The sequence below is a fragment of the Tyto alba genome, unplaced genomic scaffold (genome assembly GCF_018691265.1).
Source record: "Tyto alba isolate M040663 unplaced genomic scaffold, T.alba_DEE_v4.0 Super-Scaffold_3, whole genome shotgun sequence".
In the NCBI taxonomy this organism is placed as follows: domain Eukaryota; kingdom Metazoa; phylum Chordata; class Aves; order Strigiformes; family Tytonidae; genus Tyto; species Tyto alba.
The window spans coordinates 20,099,169-20,124,218 of NW_024881304.1; the positions used below are offsets into that span (position 1 = coordinate 20,099,169).

Genomic DNA, 25,050 nt, shown 5'->3' on the forward strand with positions numbered 1-25,050 from the left:
TGTGTGTCAGAGTTGCATTTTCTCGCCTCGATCAGCCTCAGTTTGAGGCTACTCCTCTCCCACGGTAAAGGACCAATTGCACTTTTTCCAGCTCCCCCTTCTCGCGTAACACAGCCGAGGCGGCCGCTCCCCGACACAGGGCTCATCCCGGGAAGTCGGGCAGGCACCAGGGAAGGAAACGCTGTCCACGAAGCGCAGTCAGACCCTTCGCCCTCGTGGCACGGGGCGTGATGGGAACACGCCTTCGCTTCCCAAGCGCGGGGAGGTTTTTAGCAGCCCTCGGAAGCGCTGTGCAGGGAGCAGGAGCGGCAGCTGGGCTCTGCCCGGTGGGAAGGGGAGCCCCACGGGGAGGGGGTGTGCAGAGCTGGAAACGGGAGGGAAAAAATGAGACTAGACAGTAGGGAAAAAATATATATATATTCAGAGTAAGCACAATCAGGCTGAGCAGGCTTCCAGAGGGACAGCTGCGCAGCGGAGGGATCAGAGAAGCCGGAATCACAGAGGTCGGGTGATGAGACGGGTCCATGCAGCGACTGCCTGTTCCCAGGCCCCGGGGGGGAGAGGGGGGAGCAGCCCCCAGGCCCCCCCACCCGCAGAAGGCAGTGCGACACCTCAGCTGAGCGGGCCGGCTCCAGCAACAGCGCGTTGCTGCACGTGCTCACCGTGGAAACTCAGCTGAAACTCGGCCTCCAGCCCACCTCGTCCCCTCCCCGGCTCCCACGGACGCGCGGTTCGCCGCTGGCCTCACGCTAGCAGTACCGGCACCACCACCAACTCCCTCTCTTCTCTGCTAACGCTGTTTTTCCCTTCCCAAATTAGTGCCTGGAGCCCCTCAAGCTCTGCAGCCCGCCAAAGGGAGGGTGAGGCCCCGTCTCCACCTGCCCTTGGCCCAAGCACCCCACAGCCTCCTTGCAGGTCTGTGCAACCCAGAGGGCGAACCCGGCGCCCGGTGAGCCACTCCCGACCTAAGCCGAGAGGCAGCTCTTCAAACATCACGTCTGGCTGATTTATACACACTCAAACTCCCGGCCCTTTTCGGGAGACGAGGGTAAGGGCGGCAACAGAAGAGCGAGAGCAAGGTGATTTTGGTGGCACCAAAGCTCACCACTTCAATTCGCATCCCACCCCGGCTCAGGCAGCGGTGACAGCTTTCCCTCCACCACCTCCTGAGCTCGCAGCGCGCTGCCGGTTACCTCCCAGACTCGGGGCCTCGCCAAACAGGACGAAGCACGTGTGCACGGCCACGCACGCGGGAGAAGCGCGGCTTGTGCTCGGGGGGGGGAAGCTGTGCCTCGGCGCTCGCTGAACTGGGCGGCCCCCAGCACATCTCCGGCTCCGTTATCAGCCCAGAGGCCCGCGGACACCACGGGAGGGAGGAAGGTGACCGGTATTTGTAGGCGCTTGCTTGGTTCAAATGCTTCTCCATGCAGCTCGGGGATCTCGCCTGCACCGGGCTGGCTGGCAGCAGAGGAAGCAGCTCCCGGGACCGCAGCGGGACCCCCCGGCCCGCGGGCACCTTCTGCCAGCTCTTGGGTGCCTGGATTCCCCGCAACAGCGGCAGCTGTACTTTCTCCAACTTCTGGCGCAAGGCTGCACCACGTTGGACTGCCTACGCGACAGGAGGACTCAGCCTGTGCTAAGGAGGAAGTCTTAAAACTGGTAGAGCTCTTTGGCAAGAGGGGAGACCTCGTCCTTGGCTCCTTCTGCAAATTCAGCTCAGTAAGGTGACAAACAGTAACTCACCCGCCAAGTGCCACAGCAAACTAAAAATACCTGTACTGCCTGAGCACATGTGCTTGGAATCGCTGCATCGGAACTGGGAAGCTCAATGACCAAGACAATACAGTGATGTCATTCCAATGCGTGAAATAATCTCCAGTATGCAGACAGATAGATAGACAGACAGACAGACAGGTATGTGCCCACAAGGCAGGCTAGCCCTACCAGTCCCCTGCCAGCATCACTGTCCCACACCTTCCCAGCTACAGCAAGGTCCTATCCAATCATTACTCCTTACCGCATGCTGAATTAATTAAGTAACAATGATGCAAAGCACTGACTGAAGTCACAAAATATTTATAAACAATGTCAGGCTCTTAAAATTTGTGAGGATCCCAAGTGAAAGAGGTTAAAACTGCCATTATAAGAAACTGGCAATCTGGTATTTTTTCAACATTTCTTCGTATAACAACTGTCATGTGAGACTGAGCCACTCCCAGCCTGACAGGTGAACGCAGAGCTGCAGAAACAAGGACACCTGCAGCAATCTCATTACCGGGTAATTTAACGATGGCAGTGACGGGACTGGAGGCTGCAGGCTGCGTGAAGGTCACCTGAACACCAAAAGCTCCTTGGAAATAACAAATGCTGAAAGCTCCAAAGTTAATCAGCCACCTTCCATGGGATCCTCCGTGGGCACTGCTTTTGCAGCACTTTATGCTCTTGATATCGTATGAGAGGACAGCGCAATCGTTCATAAAAACGCCCCGGAGGCTGATACACAGCCTTGGCGAGGGGCTCGACACGCCGCACTTGGCCACTAGCGGAGCCGCTGCTGGAGGCTGCCTGGATAACCGGGTAACCACCCCTGCGCACCCCAACTCACCCGTGACCTGCACCCACCCCGTCGGCGGACACGAGGACGCTGGACACGGGCGCCAGAAGGGCCGAGGAGGAAGAGAGCTGAGCACCCCTGCCACAGCCGCTGCCTCCACCCGGGCAGTGCTGCACGGCCTGGGCCCCCCGGGCCCCCCGGGCCCCCGCTGCACACAGGCAGCAGCCCTCACGCACAGCTGAGCTGCAGGGCAGCCTGAGATGAAAGACAATCCCACCCGTAAGCAAGGCCAGAAATACCCTTTTAAAAAAAATATATATAATTATATATACGTGACTGCTAAATAGATATAATAATACATACGTGGGGTTTATATATATATTAACATGTATAGATGTTAAATATATATGGTTGCTATATATAATTAAATCTAAATGGCTGCTAAAAAAATTGAGAAAGGAAATTCAATTCTCATGGCAAATGAAGTCTCAAAATGACTCATGTCAGAGCGTCTCGGTTTTTACTCTTGCATCAAAATAAGCAGTATCCTATTCTTACGGTGTTCAGCACCGGGCTGAAACAGAGCTGCACACCTCGCAAACGGCGCTGCTTCTCCAACCCCTCTTCTTCACATTTGCACTCACACGCAGAAAACAGATTTGCTCCCCTCGCAATGGCGCTTTCTCTGGGGAGAGGGGAAGGATGTGTTAATGCCACACAGCAACATTTAGCCCGGTTTTGCTATGGAGCGAGATGGGAATGCCTGAAGAAGCGGAATGAGCTTCCAGAAAGCAGTACTCGGTCACCACACCCGAAAGCTGGTCGGGTCCTCGGTGGCTGGGACTCCAGCATTTGCTGAAAAACAGCCCAGGCTTTACAGGAGGATCACACGTGCGCCGCGCTGCAGCTCTGGTCTCATTGGGAAGACTACTTTTCAGGGGCCTGGTTGTCTTAGTTTGGGCTGAAATAGAGTTAATATTCCTTTTCAGGGACTAGATGAGTGCTGTGTTTTGGATGTAGCTTTGGGTTTGGTATGGGAAGAATGCTGATAGCACACTGATGTTTTCAGCTGCTACCGAGACTTCAAGGACTCTCCGACTCCCCATGTCCTGCCCGTGCGCAAGGGCACGGGGAGCAGGGAGGGAGCACGGCCACAGCACCTGACCCAAACTGGCCAGTGAAATATTCCATATCATGGCACATCATGCTCGCTATATAGAGGAGGGGTGGTTGGGAAGGAGCTCTCTGGCTTCCGGGATTGCGACTGCGGGATCTTGGTATCTCGGGGTCGCTGGCCGGGAACGGGGTGGGCATTGGTCAGCGGGTGGGGAGCAATTACGCTGTACATTGCCTGGTTATATATTTCTTTTTTTTTCTATCATCATCATTGTTCTCGTTTTATTGCCATTATTAAACTGTTCTTATCTCAGCCTGCGAGTCTCCCTTCACCCCTCTAATTCCCCCCCCCATTCCCAGGTGGGGAGGGGGACGGGAGGGTGACCAGCTGCGGGGGTTGGCTGCCCATCAGGCCCAAACCACGACACTGGTGGTGCTGTGCGAGAGCTGCGCTGCTGGGATCGAGAGAGGACGAGCACGTAGGCAGCCGTGGTCCCCAGCAGCTCCCCGGGGCCGGGGTGGGGGATGCGGGGTGGGGGATGCGGGATGGGGGATGCGGGATGGGGGATGCAGGCGGGTGCTGTCAGCCAGGAGCTGGGCGCAGCAGCGTGCCCACTCCCCGCTCCGCTGCCCCCCCCCCCCCCCCATCACACAACTCCTGGGGTCAGCGACAGCTCTCGCTGGAGCTGAGGGTGGCTGAGAGAAACCGCCTTTGAATTAAGCCTCTTAAAAGCCCGCTGCTATGTTGCTACAGGATACAAAGGTACCAGTTTCGTAACAAAACATTTTTAAAACCTTCACGTTCCCCTGCCGACAAGAGTTTCCTTCCCACACAAGGTCAGTGGAAATTTCATTACATCCCATATGGATTTTACATTCCCACTCCTGCTGGTGCCAACACAGGACTTGCTTTACAGAGCTCTGCTTTCCTAAGCAAGTTTGATAGAGATTTTTATTTAAACCCACACAGATTTATCTCTAGTTCTCTCTTCCTAGTGGATTACAATCCAAGGTGGTCTGCAGAACAGCTCTTAATAACCCTGACAATGCACAGAAACACAAGGAATATCAATAATGCTTGCCCAATTTTTTTAATTTCTTACCTCTTCCTATTTTTTTCCAGATCTGAGCGATTGCTGCTCATCTATCTCCGTATCAAGGAGGACTCAACGGAGCTGTGTCGGTCCCACCAGCGGGTGAGGATGCTCTTGGGCACCCAGGCATCAGCAAGCCACAGTTGGACCCTTGTCAACAGAATTTCTTTTTCCCCACTCCCGTAACGCGTCGCTTTGACACTTTCAAGTTTCCTTGCAGAAGTTCAGCCAGGCCAGAAGCATCTAAGCGTGCAGAGGCCAAGGGCAGTCTCTCCAGATGTGGAGAGCCCGCTAGCCGTGACCCTCAAGCCACTCGGCTATGCGAGTCACACAAACAAGTGGAGATGGCCACTGACCCCAGGAGCTGCTGCTGCATGTTAAACGGAACAGGTTTGAGGTAGAAAACAAAAATTAAGGGCTGCTAGCATCATTAATGCAAAGACAGAAGCAGTAACAGCGAAAACAACATTCTTCAGTGCTCTGGAGGTCTCCGAGTCAGCCGCTCACAAACACAGCCCCCGACAGCGCCTGCATTGTTGCTCCCCTGCTTCCATCAATACTTTGCTGCTGCATTTGAGAGGTGGTCTCCTTTCAATTAAAATGAACTTGCTCTTAAGTAGCCTTTTCAGATAATCATGAAAACATACAGGCAGGCAGAAAAGCCTTTTCCCACCCTTCGTGCCTGCTGCCTAGGGAACGGGCAGGAGCACGCGGAGGACACCCATTCTCTCCTGCCTGCACAGTGGAGCTGGGGACCAGCCCCCCGACAGAGCAACCACCATCTGCTGTTTGACCCCAACACCGTCCATCCTCCCCTCGCCCTCTAACCCGGCCTGGGGAGCACAGATCCCAAACCCAGCAGGTCTCTACTAACGTCCAGCGTGACCCCTTGACAGGCACCCGTGGACAATCCAGACCAAAACCTGCACGGTCTTTACCAGCACTGTCTGCAAGCAATTTTCTGGCCAGCAGCATCCACCTGAGCTGCATCAGTCCTGTCTGTCACGGGGGGATTTAACACGCCTTTAATTCTAACCTTCAACTGAGCACCAGTTATGGTTTCCATGTTAGGCAAATATCTCTTCGGGTCCTGACCCCAAACACCTTAAACTCTGGCAGACAGAGCTAGACAGCAGAGGACGTTCACAGGAGGAGATCACTAATTGTGCTTCTGTAATTAGAGGGAGGGGAGTCATCTCCAGGCACTCCACTGATGTGCCTCTTGGAGAACTGGCTGTTAGAAATGACTGGAGTGAAACAAAGGCAAAGCACAAGCAATTAGGAACAGAAAACTTCACATTTTCTTGGGCTACAGTAAAGCCTACAAAGAAAAAGCTAAATTGTTAAAAACCTGATGTGCCCCCACCATCACTCAAGGATTAACCCCTTTGTTCCTGCTCTCAGCTGAAGGTTTCAGGCAGGGCTGCCCGCACGGCTGGTGCACCCAGCCAGGACACCGGCAGCCCTGCACGGGCCAAGCAGTTGCCTTCTCTCTCAAATAACTGGAAACGGGAACCCCCCGGCTGAGCGTTGGGCCCCGAGTGATCCGAGTCAGCCGCCAGAGCAGTGCCGCAGCTCCAAAGGGCTTTGCTCTGGCTGCTGGGGAGTCGGGGGCAGCTGGGAAGGGCAGGCCCAGGTTTGGACTGCAAACACTCCCATTTGCACTCCTCTTCCCCAAAAGCTTCGGAACGAGCCATTAAAACCTACCGAAACCCCATCTGGGGTCAGCCTGACCCTGCAGCCGCACGCTGCCGCACCACGGGCACCGGGAAGTTGCAGCAACAGCAGAAATGCTTCTACCCACAGTTAAGAGACGGGAGACACTGTCATGCAGTAGCAGGCTGGCAACTCCTGCAATTCACATAATGGTGGGGCAGGTCCTTAATTACACTGAATAAAAATAATTTGGCAAACTAAAAGGAAATGGGATGCCTCCAAGAGCATCACTAACAAGTCATTCTGTGAAAGCTAAATGTCCCTCAAAGAAATGACCCAAACTGGGCTCAGACACTTTCTCGGTTCAACTAGTACATGGGGCTTTTTTAATATCCCATGTTCAGAGCTTTCCTTGCTAAATTAAAGATAAGCTCCTTGCCGTGAAGGCCAAACCTCATGAGGAAAACTCTCCAACTCTGGTTTCTGCTCAGCACCATCAGGATGTGAACAGAAATGCTGCAGGTCTGCAGGTAGAAAACAGCCACCTCGCAATTTGTGTTTCTGAACTTTAAATTTATAGGAACTTTTGGTAGAAATCAATAACCAAAAACCTACCAAACTGCTTTAGGAAGAGCTGAAAACATTTGCCAAAAAGCATAAATCAAAACATTAAATAAAATTGTGTAACTGGTTATGTTTCCAACAGTAGTTTGTCTGAAATGCTCCCATGATTTAATTCACAATATATGGAATCACAAACAGTGCTAACGGAGAACAAGAATGAGCCATTCTGCAAACAAGTGTGCGAAAAACCTCCGAGTCCCCTTGAACTCTGCTGGACAGCTGGCTTTCAAGATTTGCTGCTTTCTTCCTCCCAGTTTGTTTGGTGCTGTTCACAAGAAAGGAGTTTCCACTGTGAGCAGTCCTGTTATTTAAAACGCAGAATCAGAGGTAGAAAATGCAAGAAATATGATTTCCTCAGCTCTTTTGAAACACAGCAGCAGGAATGTTGGAGAAAACAAAATTCCTTGGCAAACCAAGGAGAGCAACAACACTTAAGATGGGCTGTGGGACTGCTAATTCAGCTGAGAGGGGGAAACATCTGTAATCAGAGTATCTGGGGATTTGGCTTTTGTAAATATTTTCAAATCAATTAGCCCCCACGACTGCTCGTTATTCTTAGGCCATGCACGTAAACACGTGAGATGTCAGCAGCAATCAGATTTCCCGAGGAGACGCGCTCCAGCCCTGGGGCCCAGCAGCGGCGGGCGGGCAGACAACCACCACCACCACTGTCACCACCACCACCATTGTCACCACCACCACCATTGTCACCACCACCACCACTGTCACCACCACCACAATCACCGTCACCACCACAATCACCGTCGTCACCACCACCACCGTCACCACCACCACCACCACATTTGACATGGCCCAACGCGGGGGAGCGTGGCCCTGCAGAGCCCCACCATCAATCCAGACTAATGAAATCCCAAACACGGCAGAAGCCCCTCGTCAGTCCAAGACCCCCAAGAATGCTCACACCCCCCCGAAAGCCAGAGAAAGGCTTCTGAGCGCAGACGGGGGACGCAGAAGGAAAGCGAGTGTGGCCGGCACAGCCAGCCCCGCGCACGGGGACGACGGGCACGCGAGTGTCAGAGACAGCACGGAGATGAGAAAAACGCTTTGCATTCAGCTTTTGGCGGGTTTGTAAACGTATGGCAACATTACAAAACTTTTTAAAAAAGAAAACAAACAAAAACCCCCACACCCTACCCAAAAGCTCAACAGAGCTATTCAAAAGCCAGCTCAGGAAAACAGCAGCTGAGAGCATATACGGCTGCTGTCTATGGGGCAGGAGACTCAATAAAGGAATAATTTATAACTGAATAAAGAGTATTAGCGTAAGATAAATAGACATAAACTTGCCATGAAGAAAGTTTGGTGAGAGATTGGAAAAATTGGTAAGATTGTGAGTCAGCCAGCTGGACGCATGGGATCAGACGGAGCCACCCTGGCAGTGGCAGTCGGTAACGCCACGAACATAACCCGGTGCTGCTCATGACCGACTGCTGGGGGGGATGGCCAGGTCCTTGCTGGCCCCACGAGCCTGCGGCTGGGCAGGGGGCCCCGAGGCGGCACGTTTGGACACGATGGTCACTGCAACGCTGAAACTCTGTGTGTGGTTTGCAGCAAAACAGCGTGCTTCTCCAGCGAACTGCAAAGAGCTGCACGGAGGAAGCAATCCTCCCCCCAGGGGTTTCGTAACGCGAGGCGCTGTTCCGCCTCCGACAGAAGATTTACAGTTGCTCAGGTGGCGATTTGTACCCGGCGTCAGCGTCAGCGGAGAAGTCTGTTGCGCAAAGCGACATAAAGATCTCCAGGGAAAGGTATTTTTTGGCTGCTTTCTTAATACAAGACGGGTCTCCAGCCCCGGAGACGTGCAGCTCCCTGTGCCGGCGGGAGATGGCAAGGCCGTGCCCGGCCCCGCGCGCCCCCGGCCGAGCCCCCTTCCCCACGGCGCGAGGGGCCGCGCAGAACCACGAGCAGCCCGGGCTGAGGGCACGTGGCTGGTCACCAGCAGCAGCTCACGCCCTGTCCCGACACGAGGCGATGCTCAGGGCACTTCTGTTGAGCTTCGGGGAAAAAGAAGAAACCTGCAGATCGTTCACGCGATCACCACCACGGCAAGACTGACCGTCCTACCTCGAAAGCACTCTGCATTTGGGTTGGAAACTGGTACTCACTGGTGTGCCAGCAAAAGAGTAACGGGAAGGCAATTCCGCAAACCTTTAAAGACTTCAGAAAAGTGTTGTTTGGGCTAATGCTGACATCTGGGCCAGCAGACTGGGGTCAGTCTGATGTTTTCCTCTCCCAGGCCGTTCACCTCATCCACTCTCTAGTGAGGACAACGCTGGCAGCCATGCACAGAGCCCAAGAACGATTACACACATCCAAATAGCATACCTCTGACAGCACAGATGCTGCAGTGTTGTACAAAGAACAAAATTATTTGGGACAAATCATGGCCAATTTGAGCACTCAGAAGTAACTTGCTTATGTCAAGAGGTCAAAACGAAGGCAAAGCCAGTCCCACCCTCAGCTTGCTGAAGGATATTTTCCATATTGTCTCATTTTCAAAATATAAGAATTAAACTCTACATAAATGTGACTAGATCGATGCAGCTTTTACCAGTGATATTCATTATTATTATTAATATTATTCACTTATTCCTTGTGTCTTCATACAGTTGACACATTCTCCTGGGCAGCAGATTCTCTGAATTTCAGGCATTTACAAACACCATGTTGAAATCCCAGCCCCAGCTGAGACTGTGGCAAAACTCCCATCAGCTTCAGTGGAGCTGGGATTTCATCCTTTGGCAGCAAATGGAGCAAAAGAGACAATCTTGCTCTCCAGCAGTTATTTTGCAAGTCTCCCCCACTCCCAGTAACCCCTGGCTCCAATACTTCTTACCTCAAATGCTGATAAGGGCCAAGCTCCTTAACTGGCAGCAGCCACAGTGGAAAGCACCACCAGAAGTACAGTGCTGATTCGTCATGTACTGCTACTCTAGAAATTGCTTTCTTCATAAGCAGTAAGACATCTTAAACAAAAATCAAAGGAAGTTTAAATGAAGCAACCGCAAGCTAAGCGGCGGAAGGTACGACGGTTCACAGCTGCGTTTACCTTTGCTCGTCCCATCTTAGGTCAAAACGCCACACGGGATGAACAGTTGCACTTTTTGCTGCTGCACCTTCAACGCGACGCTCACGGCCCAACACCGCGGCTCTGCAACCACCCGCACACTTACTCCAGTAGCAGAAACTCAGTCGGGTCCCGGCAGAGCGTGTTGCCAGAAAAGGCGAGACCACACGCGGGAGCCAGGACCTGCCCCTGGACCCGTTGCAGAGTTCACACATACAGACAACGCAGGACAAGTTTAGGATGGACCGATTAAAAAAACCCCCAATTTTACAGGGGCAAAAACCGGTGCAAAACAGGCGGTGGAAAAACCCAGATAGTTAAAGACTCGTGAAGGTGCACAGGCTGAATTGAAACGCGAGAGACCGCAGGAGCCGAGCGCGCTCCGGCGAGGGGGAAGCCTGAAGCCGCGGCGATGCAGCGATGCTCCAGCCCCCCTGTCAGGGAGATGTCGGCCGCGGCACACCCCCCCCTCCCAGCCCCGCGCCGGGGCCAGGCTCCGGCTGCTCAGACACGGACAGACAAAAGCAGAGGTTTCTCTAGCAACGTGCTGGGATGAGAGCTTTGGGAGCCCCCCTCGTCCCCAGCCCGCGGTACCGCGGCTCGGCCGGGACAGCAGGCCCAAGCGCTGCCGCCGGCCCCGGGGCTCCGGGCACGGCCGCCCACCAGCCCCGGCCGGGCCGAGCGCGGCTGCTCCGGATGATCCGTCCGGGAGAACGGCCGTCCTCCGCTGATCTTCCAAACGGGCAGCCTGGGACAGCCGTTCCACCAACATATGTTTCGCCCCACTGATTTGTGACAAGTGAGAAAGAATGCTTGGCAACAAAAGCCATTATTTCCCTCACAACTGGGAGCAGACCCAATGGTTTATTGCAAATACCGCATGGCAAGTTGGACTCAGAGGAGAGTCCAATTCTTCTACAAATATGGAATACACCAAGAAGGCCTTTTGACTCCCAACTGATTTTATTTCCCCCTTCAGATTCCTCATGTGCTTCTTCACTAAAAGCCCAGCCCTCTTCACCATGGAATTACCCCTTATGTATTTTCTAATGCTCGGTCATCCTGCTTTTCAGCAGTACACAGCATTTCCCTTGGGAGAGCCCTCACACACACACCCCTAGTGCACCATTAGCCTGGATTCATCATTAAAATGCCCGGGGGCTGTTACACCACCCAAACCCCCGTGCTGGCAATGCCGGGGAGCGGGGCTGGCCCCCGGACAGCGACGTGTGTCTGGCGAGAGGGGAGGCAGGGCAGAGCCCCGAGAGCCCCCGGGGCGCTCCCGCACCCCGGCACCGCCGGCACGGGGCCCTCGGTGCTGGCGGACGCGGGCGAAAGCTTTGGGGAAGGCACAGAGCAAGCAGACAAGCCTCCCTCCTTCCCTCGCATGTCTTTATTAACAGCCCTGGCTAGGAAAAGGCAAGAGATTTGGCTCTTAGTAAAACAAAGAACAAGGCAAGCCTTTTATCTGAAACTAGAAGTTTTGCATTTAAAAACAAAAAAAAAAAAAAACAAAAACAAAAAAAAAAGAAAACAAACCAACAAAAACAGAGGGAAGAAAACACTTCTCAAGTCTAAGAACCACCCATGTGGCACTGGCGTTTTTCACACTGTTTTTTTCATGCGATTTTTTTCATAATCCCCAGCCTAAGGGAGCGCCTCAGCAGGCAGCCCGCTCCCGGAGGCAGTGCCAAACCAGAGGCACTTCCACGGAACAGCCCCAGTTTCGCCTTTGCACCGACACTGAGCCCTCGCCTTGCTCCTCGCGGCGCTGCAAGGTAACTTCTTAATTCGTAATTACTAAAAAAGGAAGTGAAAGTGTAAGAAATTAGATCTGGAACTGAGTGACTTCCTCCCTGCTGGGCAAGCCCCTGCCCCGAGGGAGCCCGGAGCAGGGCCCGGGGCAGCGTCCCCGGGGGGTTTGGAAGCCCCAACTATAGCTCAGGGCAGCCGGGGGCAGGAAAACATCACCGTCATTCTGCTGCTGCCCAAGCCAGCTCCTCCAGGAGCTGCTCGCTCACCCCTTGGGGGGCACAGCCAGGTCCTGGGGTCTCCTGCAAGCATTCTGGTGCGTGATGAGCTCCCTACACCTGCAGGACAAAAGCGGCCAAGCCATGAAGATAAATTCCACTTCTATAGGGACACCTGCATAAGCCCTTTTAAACAAGGCATCCTTCCCTTCAATTAACCCCAACCAAAGCAAGGCGGTGGAAGTGCAGGGGCTGTGCTGGTACCCTCGAGAGCGGGGCACGGTTACGCCGGGGGGTAGGTGCCCAACGCCGCGTGCCCCACGTTATAACACCCTGAGACCTTCCGCCGCCCGCGTGGCCATGCCCGAAGGGGGAAACCCCCCCAGCTTCTGCCCCCCAGCAACGCAGCACCCGGGCACGAGGTCACTGCCTTCTCCTGCTGACTCTGGCAGCAACACAACAGGAACACGCGAACTACTACTGCTCATGGCTTATTTTCCTTTCTCCAGTCACTTACAAACTTTATTTCTAATAAGACTCCCCTGAAACCGAGCTCACCCACAGAAAAAAAAACGAACAGCTAAATAACTGGGCTTGGCTGTTTTCTGCTGGTCCCATTTCCTGGGTGCAGCAGCCCTGGCCAGCACAGGTACACACAAACTGTAGGGTGCGTATCAGGGTGCACTGTCGCGTGTTTCACCGCCCTTCGTTCGGTTTTGCCATTAACATTTTAACACCGTGGCCAGCCCATCATATCAGTGACTGCAAGAATTTTCTCTGCATGCGTCCTCTCTGAGAGGCCCAAGTGGAATGTGGGTAAAAATGGATTTATAACGGCTTTCTAGCCATCTGCACGGAGCGTAAATCCCACCTACCGCCCTGCACTCCCGGAACAGGGTCCTGTTGCCATCCCAGCAGACCAGGGGCCTCCTGGCCCCACGGGAACTCAGCCAAACACACAAAAGCTGAGGCAAAGGCAGCAAGCGTTATCCTTTGCATGAAATCTGCTGGCTCCTGTACCCTGACAGAAACAAGCCTCCCACCACAGGTAACCACTGGCGAGAGGGGCTCGGTGAGGTGTTCACGCTCTCCCCGTCTGAGCAGCCGATGCCTTTGCACAGGCACAACACGCAGCAGCTCTCTGCAGAACAACACAAGCCAAAGGGTCCACCGCTGTGATGCTCCAGCTCTCCCAAGCACTCGTACCCTAACAGGAAACGTCACCGGCAGAAAAAGAGCTGCCAGCCAAGTCGGCCGCTTCTTCTTCCACCGCTCCCCAAGGATCTGCGGAAACCAGACCGAGCACCCGGAGAGGCCCAAGCAGATACCAGCACGGCGGTCTGGAGAAACATCGAGAGCTGGAGGAAGCACCAGGCATTGCTCCCACTGCCCACTCCTCCTGTCCAGGCCACGGGTCTGTGCTGGGGCTCCTGGCACACACAGCCACGTGGTAAGAGGAGAGACGGGGAGGTGGATGCCGGAGCAGAAGCCGTCCCAGCTCCTCTCCTCCGCCAGCACGACGTACAGCCTGCTGCAGGGAGGACTCAAGCCACACACCACCCCATACAGCTGGTCAAGGCCTTAACACAGCACGTAAGCGGGACCTAACAGAGAAGAAACCTTCCACGGAGGTGTGTGTGCACCCCGGAGGGGCAGAGCCCCCGACCCCGAGGCTCCCGGCAATGCCTCCGTTCCGAGGGCTCCCCCGGCTCGCAGCACTCCTGGGGTCGCTCTGCTCCGAGGGAGCTGCTCTCCCAGCTCCACATCAAATATGAGACAAACTCTTCCCCCTCATCCTTTTCTTCCTTCTAAATGAAGCACGGGACACCAGTGCAGCAAAAGCAACAGGTTAGGCCAGATTTAAGAAAACACTGGTAATGTTTTTTTTTTTTTTCACATTGCTATTCAAAATGCAAATGAGAGAGTCATAAAATTTTGAAACAAAGCAACTGATTCATTTCTCTGCTTTTATACTTTAAGAACATAAGTTAGTAAGGCATTCTTCATGAGAAAAGAGGATTTAAGAGTAGAACAAACCTGATGAGAAATAGGTTATGAACTTCCTATACTCTCTGGTTACAGCTAATACAGCTATTTTCGTTTTACTGTTAACCGGCACTTCAGAGAGGGGAATTCCATCCCACTAGAAATGATATGCCAGAATTCATGGATCTTTCTAGGTCATAAAATATCTTCCTAGATGACAAACAAGCCTACTGCCACAAAATAATTAAAGACAAAATGCAACTGCTAAGGCAGCACAGGCTCCCACTGCAGGAGATTCTACACGCACAAGGCTTCTCACTCAGGCGTTTGCTGCTGTGCAGGACCTACAATCAAAATAATCAGTGGCTTTTAAATTAATCAGCAGCGGTGGGAACAAAAAGGGGAAAAATCCAACGCAAGATGCAATGATGACTTTTCTCTGACCCATACGCTGAAAATTTTGTGGCATCGACCTTTTCCCCAAGAAACCTCTCAAACCAAGTTAGTCCTGGTTCCAGCAGGCACCATGCTTTGAGAGCACTGAATTTGGCTTAAGCTGCATGTCACGTCCCCTTCCTATGGCCAAAAGGTGCAGTACACAACCCCGCGGGAACATCCCAAGGCAGCCGCGAGGCAGCAGGGCCGGGGAGGGCTCCCTGCCCGCCCCCCACCAGGCCCATCGCCTTCCCAAAGCAGCTTCAGCCAGGATCTCCCCGGACACGGCAACAACTGACAGCGGAGCCGGCCCCGTTCCTGTACCCGGAACAGTATCGCTCTGCCAGTAGAAACACTCCTGAAAACACAAGGTTTTGCCCAAAACAATGTGCTGGGACTGAGCTGCAGCGTGGCCAATGTTGAACTATTTTGCTGAGCGTGCAGCAGACGCTGTCAGCGGACCCCTCCGGCTCCCTGGTCTGCCCAGGCTCTTTCACACCTCAGCTCGTAGGAAGGAAACCTTCAAAACCAACAGCATTATTTCCATCAGCCTCTCCTCCCCATCACAACAGCACTCTGCCAGTAGCAGCAGCAAGACCGGTGCTTCTTTTTAAGTGTCTGAAACACCCTGGAGATGCTCAGCCCACCTTTACCGGGGGAGATCCTCCTCACACAAGCCACTGAGCAGCCCCTTGGTTTACATAGGGAGCAAAGGAAGATGAGGGCAGCTTCTCGATGTCTGAGAACAAAGATCAAAGCTGAGGTGGTGACAGTGAAGTCTTGAAATAATTAAAAATAAGCTGGGCAAGCACTTAAGAACAAGGAGCCAAAGCTCTCCCGCAGAGCCACTGCGGCAGCAGAGCTGGCCGGTTGCTCCTCACTCATCCCCGCTCCTCCCGACCCACGCACACGGCAGCCACGGCGTTTCTCATCAGCTTCTGTAACCCAAACCTACAGGCGTTACGGACGAGCCGCCCGCCCAGGCTGACTCTGGGTGCAGGTCTGGAAGCGGGCAGCCTGGCTCTGCCCAGCAGCAGGGGAGAACAAGTGCTCTGGGTGGAACAAGGCGCCTGGTTTCCTTCCCCTTGCACACAGCGCTGCTGAGCTCGACGGCTCTGCCCCGCGAGGACAGCCCGTGTTCCTGGGACAGGCGAGGGACAACATCCAAAACAAACCAGGGTTTATTCCCAGCTTTAGCAGAGCTTCAAGACCAAAACTTTCCACAGATAAAGACTGCCTGACAGCAAACATAATGGTGTGCTGCAGCGACGTTACACTTAAAGGAGAGGCAGAACTTCAAGCCACACACACGTGCACCAGGCGGGAAGCATGAGCCCTCCATCCCAGAGCCGACGGCGGGAGCACCCGGAGCAGATGCCCACGGGTGCTTCCTGCTCTCGGCGTGAAACAGGGTGTCATCGGGGGGTGCCACAGTCCTTCCTAAAACCTGCTTCCAGGAGACAGCCCCGCTGGCAGGAGGCAAGGCCACCGTGCTGTGGAAGCAGGCTGGGAAGCAGGCAAGCCCGGAGCAGTACGGCTCGTGCTACCTCACTGCTACACTTTTATCACAGACAAAAGGCGCTTTTGATATTGCCTAACTCTAACAATTAGCAAAGGGAAATTACTTCTTAAAAAAAAAAAAAATAAAAAGCTGAACTTCCAAGTCAAAATATTTTTTCCTAATAAGAAAAAATTCAAGTGTGGACAAAACACACCCAGATAAATCCATAAGCAAAACTGGTCCTCAAGTGAATGTACTGCAAATTTTTCCATGGGGCGTCAGTTGTTCTCACGCACTGCGTAAATGCCAACCCCTAATGAATTCAATGCGCTGATGACTACACTGTTTTCCAAAGAACTTGGCAAGATGTTCAGCATTATTAGAGAAGAGAGGAAAAAAGAGCAGAATTCAGTTATTGAATACCTTATCTTCCAATAACTGCAGAAACGTCCCAGTCCCATCGAGATAACTGTGGGCACTTCCATCAGAGGCAGGATGGTGATACAGGAAGGACTGACGGGAAGAATGGCCAAATCCACACGCCTCAATCTGAGCTTCTCGGTGGAAACATTCGGGGGTTCGAGCTGCTCCAGGACACACGCAGGATCCTGCAGTTTTCCCTAGTCCCTCAAGAACTGAGCCGCTTTTGTCCTGCCCCCGGCCGGGACTCATCGCTCGGAGCTTCCCCCCAAAGACCCAGCGGTCCCAGGTGAGCAGCGATGCCGAGGGCCACGCGCAGGCTGCACAGTGAGCTCACACAAAATTCCGGAGCCGTGGATCCCACCTTCCTGACTCCTCCCCGTTCGGGTACCTTTGGCACAGGTCTGTATTGGCTCAGTAACGCTTGATAGGTTGTTTTTTCTTTTATCTGCCCAGTCACTCACTGGAAGGGGAGAATTCCAGCCCGGAGAGCCGCCCACAGCAGCAGCACCAGCTTGCGCCAGGCAGCCACGCCGTCCTTCCGGGCGACACGGTCAAACCGCCACCGTGCTTTGACATTTTTATTCCGGTTTGTGGGTGCCAGGTCTGCACCCTCCCTCGGCCACCCGCTCTGCCCCGCGGGTTGCTGCAGCATCACTGCCCCGCTCGGCCACGGCACGCACCGTCACGGCTCCTCACCCTCGGCCCCGCCGCCCCTGCCCTGGCACGCCACACCATCACGAGCCCACCGCAGCCACATCTCCTCCGACCCGAGCCCTGTCACAGCCACGGGAGTGAAAGTGGGGACTGACTGACTTCAGCACAGAGCCCAGCTCCAGGCACAGGTCCTGCCACGCTTCGTCTCGCCTGCAGACCAGGGCCGATGGACGGAACCTCTGCTTCCTGCTCCAGCGGCAGATCTGGTCTTCAAAGAGCAATTTTCAGCAACTGAGCAGTTGAAATCTGCAGGGAAACCTGAGTTTACCTTCACCATAAGGTCTCCTCTTCAACTGTAGTCTCTAACAAGCTTTAGCCAAAGGGTTTGTGAAGAGTACAGAAAAGCCAACCACATAATACCTTAGAAAAAAACAGTTCAAGACACTGAATTATCCATGTAGGAAAATACTCCTCCTTTTCAGAGTAAATGATTATTTCTGAAGAATAATTTTCCTCCTTCCTTAACAAAAATTGCCATTTCAGCCAGAAATCTCTCAGGATCTTGCAACGCAACTGCTAACTGAAAGCACATCTCAAAACCTGACCGTAACACAGCAAGTGGGAGCAAGAGCGAGCCAGTACGTGTGCGTGTGCGAATGTGAGTGTCCCTTCTCCCAGGGACGGGAACACGGAGGCAGAACCCCCGAGCCCGGGGGCGCACACGGAGCAGCCCTGCAGCGGAGGCGCGGGCAGGGGATCGGCAGATCTGTCGGGGAAGGGCGCCCACCGCAACGCGGAAGGACAGCAGCGCCTCCCACGCCGCCCAACGGCCAGGCGCGACGGCCCGCAGGAGCTCGCGGGGCGGGATGCCCCCGCGAAGGCGGGCGCAGGCAGGGACCCCTGCCCACAGCCCCCCCGACAGGCATCCGCGGCCCTTCGGCCTCAGATATACGAGGCTCACAGCAGAGCAAGGGACGGCAGCAACGACGGTGGACGAAGCAGCCAGAGATACGCAGTGGAAGCCAGGAAAGCGCAGCACCCAGGTAACAAACTCGACACCCACCGTCAGCACTAGTTTTGGCAGAAAGCGTTAAAAATAGAAACGAAGGTAAAAATCACTGTACAAGTAATTTAGTGTCACAAGTCCCTTACTCATCACTTCAACTAGCTAGGCTCTAACATCTAGAGTCTGGAAAAACGGGATATAGCCCACCTAAAACCACTACCAGGATGACTCCAGTGCTGCTGAAGGTAGAGTTCATCCCAAAGCAACTGCAGCGAGAACACATTTAACCCGCCTCTTAAAATACACCTACTCTTTACGGCCACCTCTGAGCAGTATGGAACATGCGCTAGCGGAGATGGAGCTCGTTAAATGGAAACGAGGAAAGCCGAGGAGGAACCAAATGAGAAGCAGAAGAATCGGCCCTGGCATGCAAGAGCTGGAGCAAACCCACAGGCTCTGTGCGGATGGCAGCTCGGCTGGAAACCATGCTCTGGCCAGCTCGGGCGGCTGCGGGGCCAGGAGGCACCTGGCCAGCCCCGGTTCGCAGAGGGGACCGGCTCCAGGGAGCCTGCTCTGGCCAAAAAAAATATCTGCAGCAACAGAGGAGAACCTGTTTCCACAGAGCGGATTTTCAGCAGAGCTTTGCACTTTTCAGGCTATTCAGCAGCGGTATCTGAGCTAGCTTTCTCAGACCCACCCTGGGGTAACTCCTGGCGCTGACTGGCACTCAGCAGAGTCTGCTTTATTTCACTCTCTACCACAGAAACTAAGCAAATGAACCCAGACTGGTTCTTCTCCCTCCCTCTCTCCAGGAAGAGAAGCATGTGCGCAGCCAGAGTCCATGCAGCAGGTATTTACCCACGTCCTTGTCTGAGAGGTGTTGGCAATGTGGCTGACCCTCACTTTCAAGCTGTGGTTTACCACCAGTTGCTGCTGGGACCGAACAAGCTTTGGGGGATAAATTTAGGCAGCAGAAATGCCTATTTTCGTGTTTGCTCCTGCTTTGTAAGGAGGCCAGCCAGAAGCAGGATTAGTGTTCCTTGGAGAGCAGCAGCAAAGCAGGTTATAACCAGACACGGCTCCGCTCGCGGTGCCTGAGCCCCGATCCTGCCCAGGGCTGCGGCCCGAGCGCCCGCCTGCAAAGTGCAGGTCAGGGAATGATTTGTGTCTTGCGGGGGCCCCTTCACCAAGGATGCTCACCGGGAAACCAGCACAACGCACACACCGCGCGCTGCTGTATTTGCTCTCCTCGGAGCGGCACCCAAAAAATGCGGGCAGTGCTGCCAGCCTTCCAGCCCTCTGCCCTTCTCCGTAGAGGAGGTAAGAGCTGCAAGCCTCCAGGGGGAGAAAACTGCAGAAGCTGTTTGGTCACAGGTGGGTTTTGCCGCGTCAGCAGATATGCTAGCCAGACACTGCCCACCGGACAGACAGACAAAAGTTAGCCTTTATCGATACCAGCCCAAAGCGCCCAGGGAAGGAGAAGCGCAGCTCTCCGTCGAGTTAGAGCCACACCACCTGAACCCCCGCGCCCCCCAAACACAGCGGCCTCCTCCGCCTCTGAGCCCCCTGCAGAAGAGGAGCCGGAGAATAACGGAGGTGCCTCCCGGGAGCCCCACGGGCGATGCCTCCGCGTCCTCCCGCGAGAGCACGGCCCGCGCCCGGGCAGCACGGCCCAACACAACGGCCGCGGAGAGCCGCAGTGGAGGAGCGAGCCAGGTCAGGAGGCAGCGCCGGGCTGCGGACAAGGGATCCAGGGAAAACCAGCGGCATCGCCAGAAGCCGTGCAATGGGGGAACGGGCACAGGAAACGTAACCGCGTTGCCTCTGCTGTTGACTTTCTCTTCAGCCGCTCCTGCCTGTACGAGAAGCTGCCAGCAAACCTCGAAACCTTCACTGCTGCTCCTTCTGTGCTAACAGTGCGTACACGTCTGATTAGAAAATAAACAAAAGCTGGCATCATTAATCTGAAATTCCAGCATCACCCTTCTTCTTGAAGTTATTTGTAGTTGCAGTTAACTAGTTTAAAGTTTTCCCATTACAATTAAAAAGAATACATTTCCTCTTTCACAGGGTCTTTTAAGAAAGCATAAAATGAAAAAACAGCAGGTAAATGAGAAAACCAGCAGGGTCAGGCACGCCAGAGGAGGAGTAAGGGTGGAAACTCTTCGACCCTGATCTTCACAGTAAGACAAGGGGAAAACTCTCCCTAGGGCAAGGCCAGCAGCCCCGGCACCTCCCAGACCCCCAGCCAGGCTGGGAGCCCTCTGGGCAAGCCCAGAACTGGGCGCACGCCCCGAGGCAGGCTGCAGCCCTTTGATAAAAATAAATGGGACATGAAATGTTTGTCAGACTGCCAAGTCTGATTGGTCTCTCCACTCAGGACTATATTTTTCCATCTTTATAAAAAGATAAAAATATAGTTTTCGTCTCACTTTTCTATTCCTCCGTTTCTTTGATTTCTAAAGAGTCTCCATTCCACATTAACAACTTTAGAAGGGCCACATAAAGCTCTGTACAGTATCACTGTCAGCAAACCTCTAAAGCCTATTTTGCCATTATCTCAAATGGAGGTATCTGCAGGGAAGTCAGAAAGCAATTAAATGAAAACTCAGGCTCCTTTCATCAAAAAAAAAAGGCCACGGTTTGCACAAAATTCATTGCAATATGTAAAAATGAACACAAGGACCTCTACCCCGACACCACATCTAAGAGATGACGGTGGGAGCTCGGAACAGGACTTTTAGGTTTTTAGGCTGGGGTGTTTTTTTTTTATTTTAAAGAAAGTAGGAGCAAGTACATACCTACAATATCCCCTGAATGCAGAGACAAGTAGTAGTTAAGAAACAGGTCTGCTGTTGCAAAGCTAAAAAAAAAAAATTAGGCAAGCATGGATGAGCTTTATAATTTTTCCATGAACCTACAGCTTCACTCTTAACAGCAGGTGACTTTGCTTTGGAGAGTCTTCTGAGAGAAGACGATGACCAAGTTCACATGAACACAGCAGGTACTATCTGCTCTCGCTATTCATAACAATCCTGCACATCGCCGGTGATTTAAACCGTGAAACGTGTCGGTTCCCAGACTGTCCCTGACTTCTTCCCATCAATTGCTTCCACAGTTCTGCTACCACCCCTCGACATGCAACCACCGCAGGGACAGCGGCTCCAGCAGCATCACTGGCCACAACGCCCCAAAAAAAGATACTCAAACTGGTAGAGCATGGAAATAAGCAGAAAACTCCCTCGCCCTACTTTTTTCCATTTTCAACCCCAAATTCATAACTGAACACAAAATAAGGAAACTCTTTGGAGAAGCAGCAGTCTCTGGCAGCCCAAGAGGGGTCATGCTCTTCACAAAACCGATCCCACCGTTTTTTTGCAACTGACGGTTACTGCAAAAAGGAAGGTTAAAACGGTGCAATTGCACAGAAGAAACTGTTCGGTGAAGAGTCGCCTAAGAGGACGACGAGTCGGCAGCTCTCCGAATGAAGCAGCGAGCCACAGCCCCCGCACCGCAGGACTTCCCTGGGGACGAGGAGCAGCCCCTCGCCCCGACACAGCAGGAGGCTCCGGTCCTGGATCGCCCTGAAGCCTCTGCAGCCCTGCTTGCCTGCACGGCTGCCCTGCCCAGCCGGGGCGACCCGTGGGTGAGCAGCAAGCAGTGACACCCAGAGACGCCCGCCCAGCGCCGGCCGGGAGGCGCAGGGCCTTGCGCAGGTTCAGGGCAGCACCGCGCGTCCCCCCGGCTACCTCTCGCCGTCAGCAGAGCTGCGCCACGGGGCCACCTGTAAGCACAGCAACATAAAGACCAAGTCCAACTGACAAGGAGGATATGGCCTACCACAACAGATTAGTTAAATTTTGAAGACAGCCAGAACGGCGAGCAAACCCCCTACTGCTGTCATCTACGAGATCGTTAATGACCCATTCCAATCACACCCTTTCTAGACATGCCCGATCGGCTTTTATACGTCTTTATTTAACTAACCAATCCCTGTCATCACTCGATTGCTCCCTATTTCTTTTCCTTTAGTCTTCTCCTTCCTAGATTTTGTGAGGGTTGAGCAGCCAGCTCTAAGAAGAAATCCATGTAGACCACAGCAAAAGGAATTGTTCTTTCTCCATTAAGGAGAGCAAGCATTCTCTGACACAAAGGGATATTCTGTACTAAAACCTGCAGATGCACAACGTGCATCCACGTACCAGCAGCCCAAGCACCCTCTGTGAATTACAGCAAAGTTACACACGGGCTGAATTGGTCACATCTCTCTCCACTTTTGTCTGACCATAAGCAACACCATGGAAGTAAATCTCATTTACTGCCCAGTACACCCTGTTGTCTGGGCTACATGGCCCTGTATTGATTACACTGATACACAGGGAGGGATAATTTATAGGACTGAAGGCGGAGCGAGCCCAAGGAAATAGCAACACTACACTTTGGTGTGGTTCTGGGTTTGGTTTTTTTTTTTTTTTTTGTTTGTGTTGGTTTTAAACAAGCCAAACTTCAAAGAGGTCCATTCCAAGCCTCCAGACGCTCCTGGAGAGTCTCTGCTGGCCCTGTCTTCGGGGGGGATCCCTGCCTCCACCAGCACCTCCTGCTCCACGGCCAGGGACTCTGCCCCAGGGAGCTCTGTCCCCAGCTGCTAAGCAGGAACAGGATGACAAAGAGGGAAAGCGAAACAGCTGGCTTTGCTGGGTTTGTTCCTCCTCTATTTTTTCGTCTGGAGTGCAAGAGATCCGAAAGAACTGGTTAAAGCACTAAAGAGAGCCAAACAGATCTGTTGCTGTGTTTCTTCAAGATTTAAGAAGAACAAAAGGAAGCTGCACAAAAACAGATGGTGGGTTTTTTTCCCCCCAGAGAAAACAGATATTCTGGCTGCCCTCCTGTGCAGGCTCCCTCAGCTCCAGAGGCTTTATCTGCCCCTCTCCAGCACGACAGTCACAGCGCATTCAGCGCCGGGCATTGTCTCGGTGGGATCGGATGGAGAAAGTCCTTTCTCCACTGAATGCCCCTAAATGACGTAACCCAAGCTTTGTGGTTTGGGGCTATTAAGATGCAAAGGAGAACGTATTCAAACTCGGAGAAAGAAAGAGAGCTGTACAAGAATGTGAATCATGCCCTGAGTCATTGAAATGGAATAAAGGAGAAGATCATTAAGTGGTTCACTCCAGCACCTCACATTCCTTAATCCAGACATGGAAAGATTTCACAGATCATTAGGAGAGCGGAGCTTTACAGTCAGTTACTAGAGTTAGCCTTGGGTATCCGCTACCCAGCTTCTTACACTGTAGTAACAGGATAAAATATTATACATGGAAGTCAGATCAGATTATTCAGCAGTGCCTTCTGGCCTGAAAAAATCTGTGCATCCACGGATCCACTGAACCTATTCTCTTCCAGGCTAATGCTTTACATGCTCTACATGCATTAAAAGTATATAATAATGCCTTAAAGAACTATTATTCTAATATCTCAAAGAAGCCTGTAAATTGTAATCATAAAAGCCTCAATCTCTGAGAAAGAGGGAAGGATTACCACATTAATTTTATGGATAGGTTAAAAAAATCCTTCCCTTGGACTTCTCTGCCACTGTTCTTTCCCCCACCATGCCATTCCGTGATGGAAACGAGCTTGAACTTCAGTGCAAGGCCAAACTGCTCAGATTGCAAGAAGGACACAAACAATGACAAGTAAAAATGAATTGCAAAACAGTAGACTCAAATTTAGGAGTGTGTAGAAATCAGCATGTCTGACAACAGCAGTTGCCCAATTTCTTGCGTTTGCTCGATCTAATGTTCCTAAAAATACCACGGGCAGACTCCCTAAAGACTGCAACCCGCGCGGACGTGCCCAGCCCTCCCCAGGGCACCGGCGCTGCCAGCTCGATGCCGGCGCGCTGGGCGTCACGTCCCTTCTCACAGCCACCCAGGGAGGCCTCCGTCCCAGCCAGCCCCCGACGCCTGCCCACCTCCCCCCTGTGCCACCCCCACCAACGCCGATCGGGTCCCTGGCAAAGCGAGGCAAGAAGAGGGCAAGCCCAGCTGAGGGAGGCTCGGCAGGTTCCGCGGGTGGACGTGCTCAAGGTGAGAGCGTCACAGCTAACACCCACGGCAGCCAGCGCGCTGGTCTCTGCTGATGCGATCCTCAGCCGGTAAATCGGCACAGCTCCTCCAACTGCAGAGCAAATTTGCACCCCGGGAGGTGAGTGGAGTCAGCTGCCGCGGGCACCGGAGCAGCGCCGGGCACGGCTGCCCGGAGCACAGCCCAGCTCCCCCGCAGGCATCCCCGGGCTGCTGAGCAGCCCACACATCGCTTGCTCAGGGGCCAGGCAGTTTGGCAGGGCATCAGCTGCTCTTACTCTTATTAGTAAGCAGAGACTTATTAGTATTAAAGAAAAACCATCACAGACAATAGCCTCAAAGCTGTGCAGGAGCAGGAGAGTGCTGCAGTGTAACAGGCCAAGCCGTGCTCTGGTCCCGCTGCTCGGCGCGGAGACGAGGATCCCGTCACCGGGGCTGAGCCGAGTACAGCACACTGCAAGAGAGGGAGATAAAACGCAGGGAAAGTCAACATGCAAAGCACGCTAGGGGGGAGGTTCAAGCAGCCCTGAACTGTAGAGAAGCCTGAGAAGGGCTGCCGAGGAGAAGGTTAGCTGTCAGACTGTATAACCAACCACGAGAGCGCTCCGGATTCCCGGCACGAGAAACTCTTTGGAAGGCAACTTACGCATCCTATACACTTGCCTCTCCGTACAGTCCCTCACTCTCCGTGGGTGGAGCACCACACACACCTGAGGCTGCCCAACACTTCCCACTGTAAGTGAAAGAATGAATGAGAGTACCTGAACACCCCGCACACACGCTGTCTATAAACACTAACCAAATTGCACAAGAGCCTGACTGTTCTCGTGTCCGTAGCAAGCATGGGCTCCTTGTACGTT

The 25,050-nt window shown here is 53.4% G+C and overlaps 1 protein-coding gene across 7 annotated transcripts in view; it reads right to left on the reverse strand.

The window, feature by feature from the left end:
* LOC116960443 (SLIT-ROBO Rho GTPase-activating protein 3) overlaps positions 1 to 25,050 on the reverse strand; it is a 126,869-nt gene that overhangs the window by 65,869 nt on the left and 35,950 nt on the right. The window lies entirely within an intron of this gene.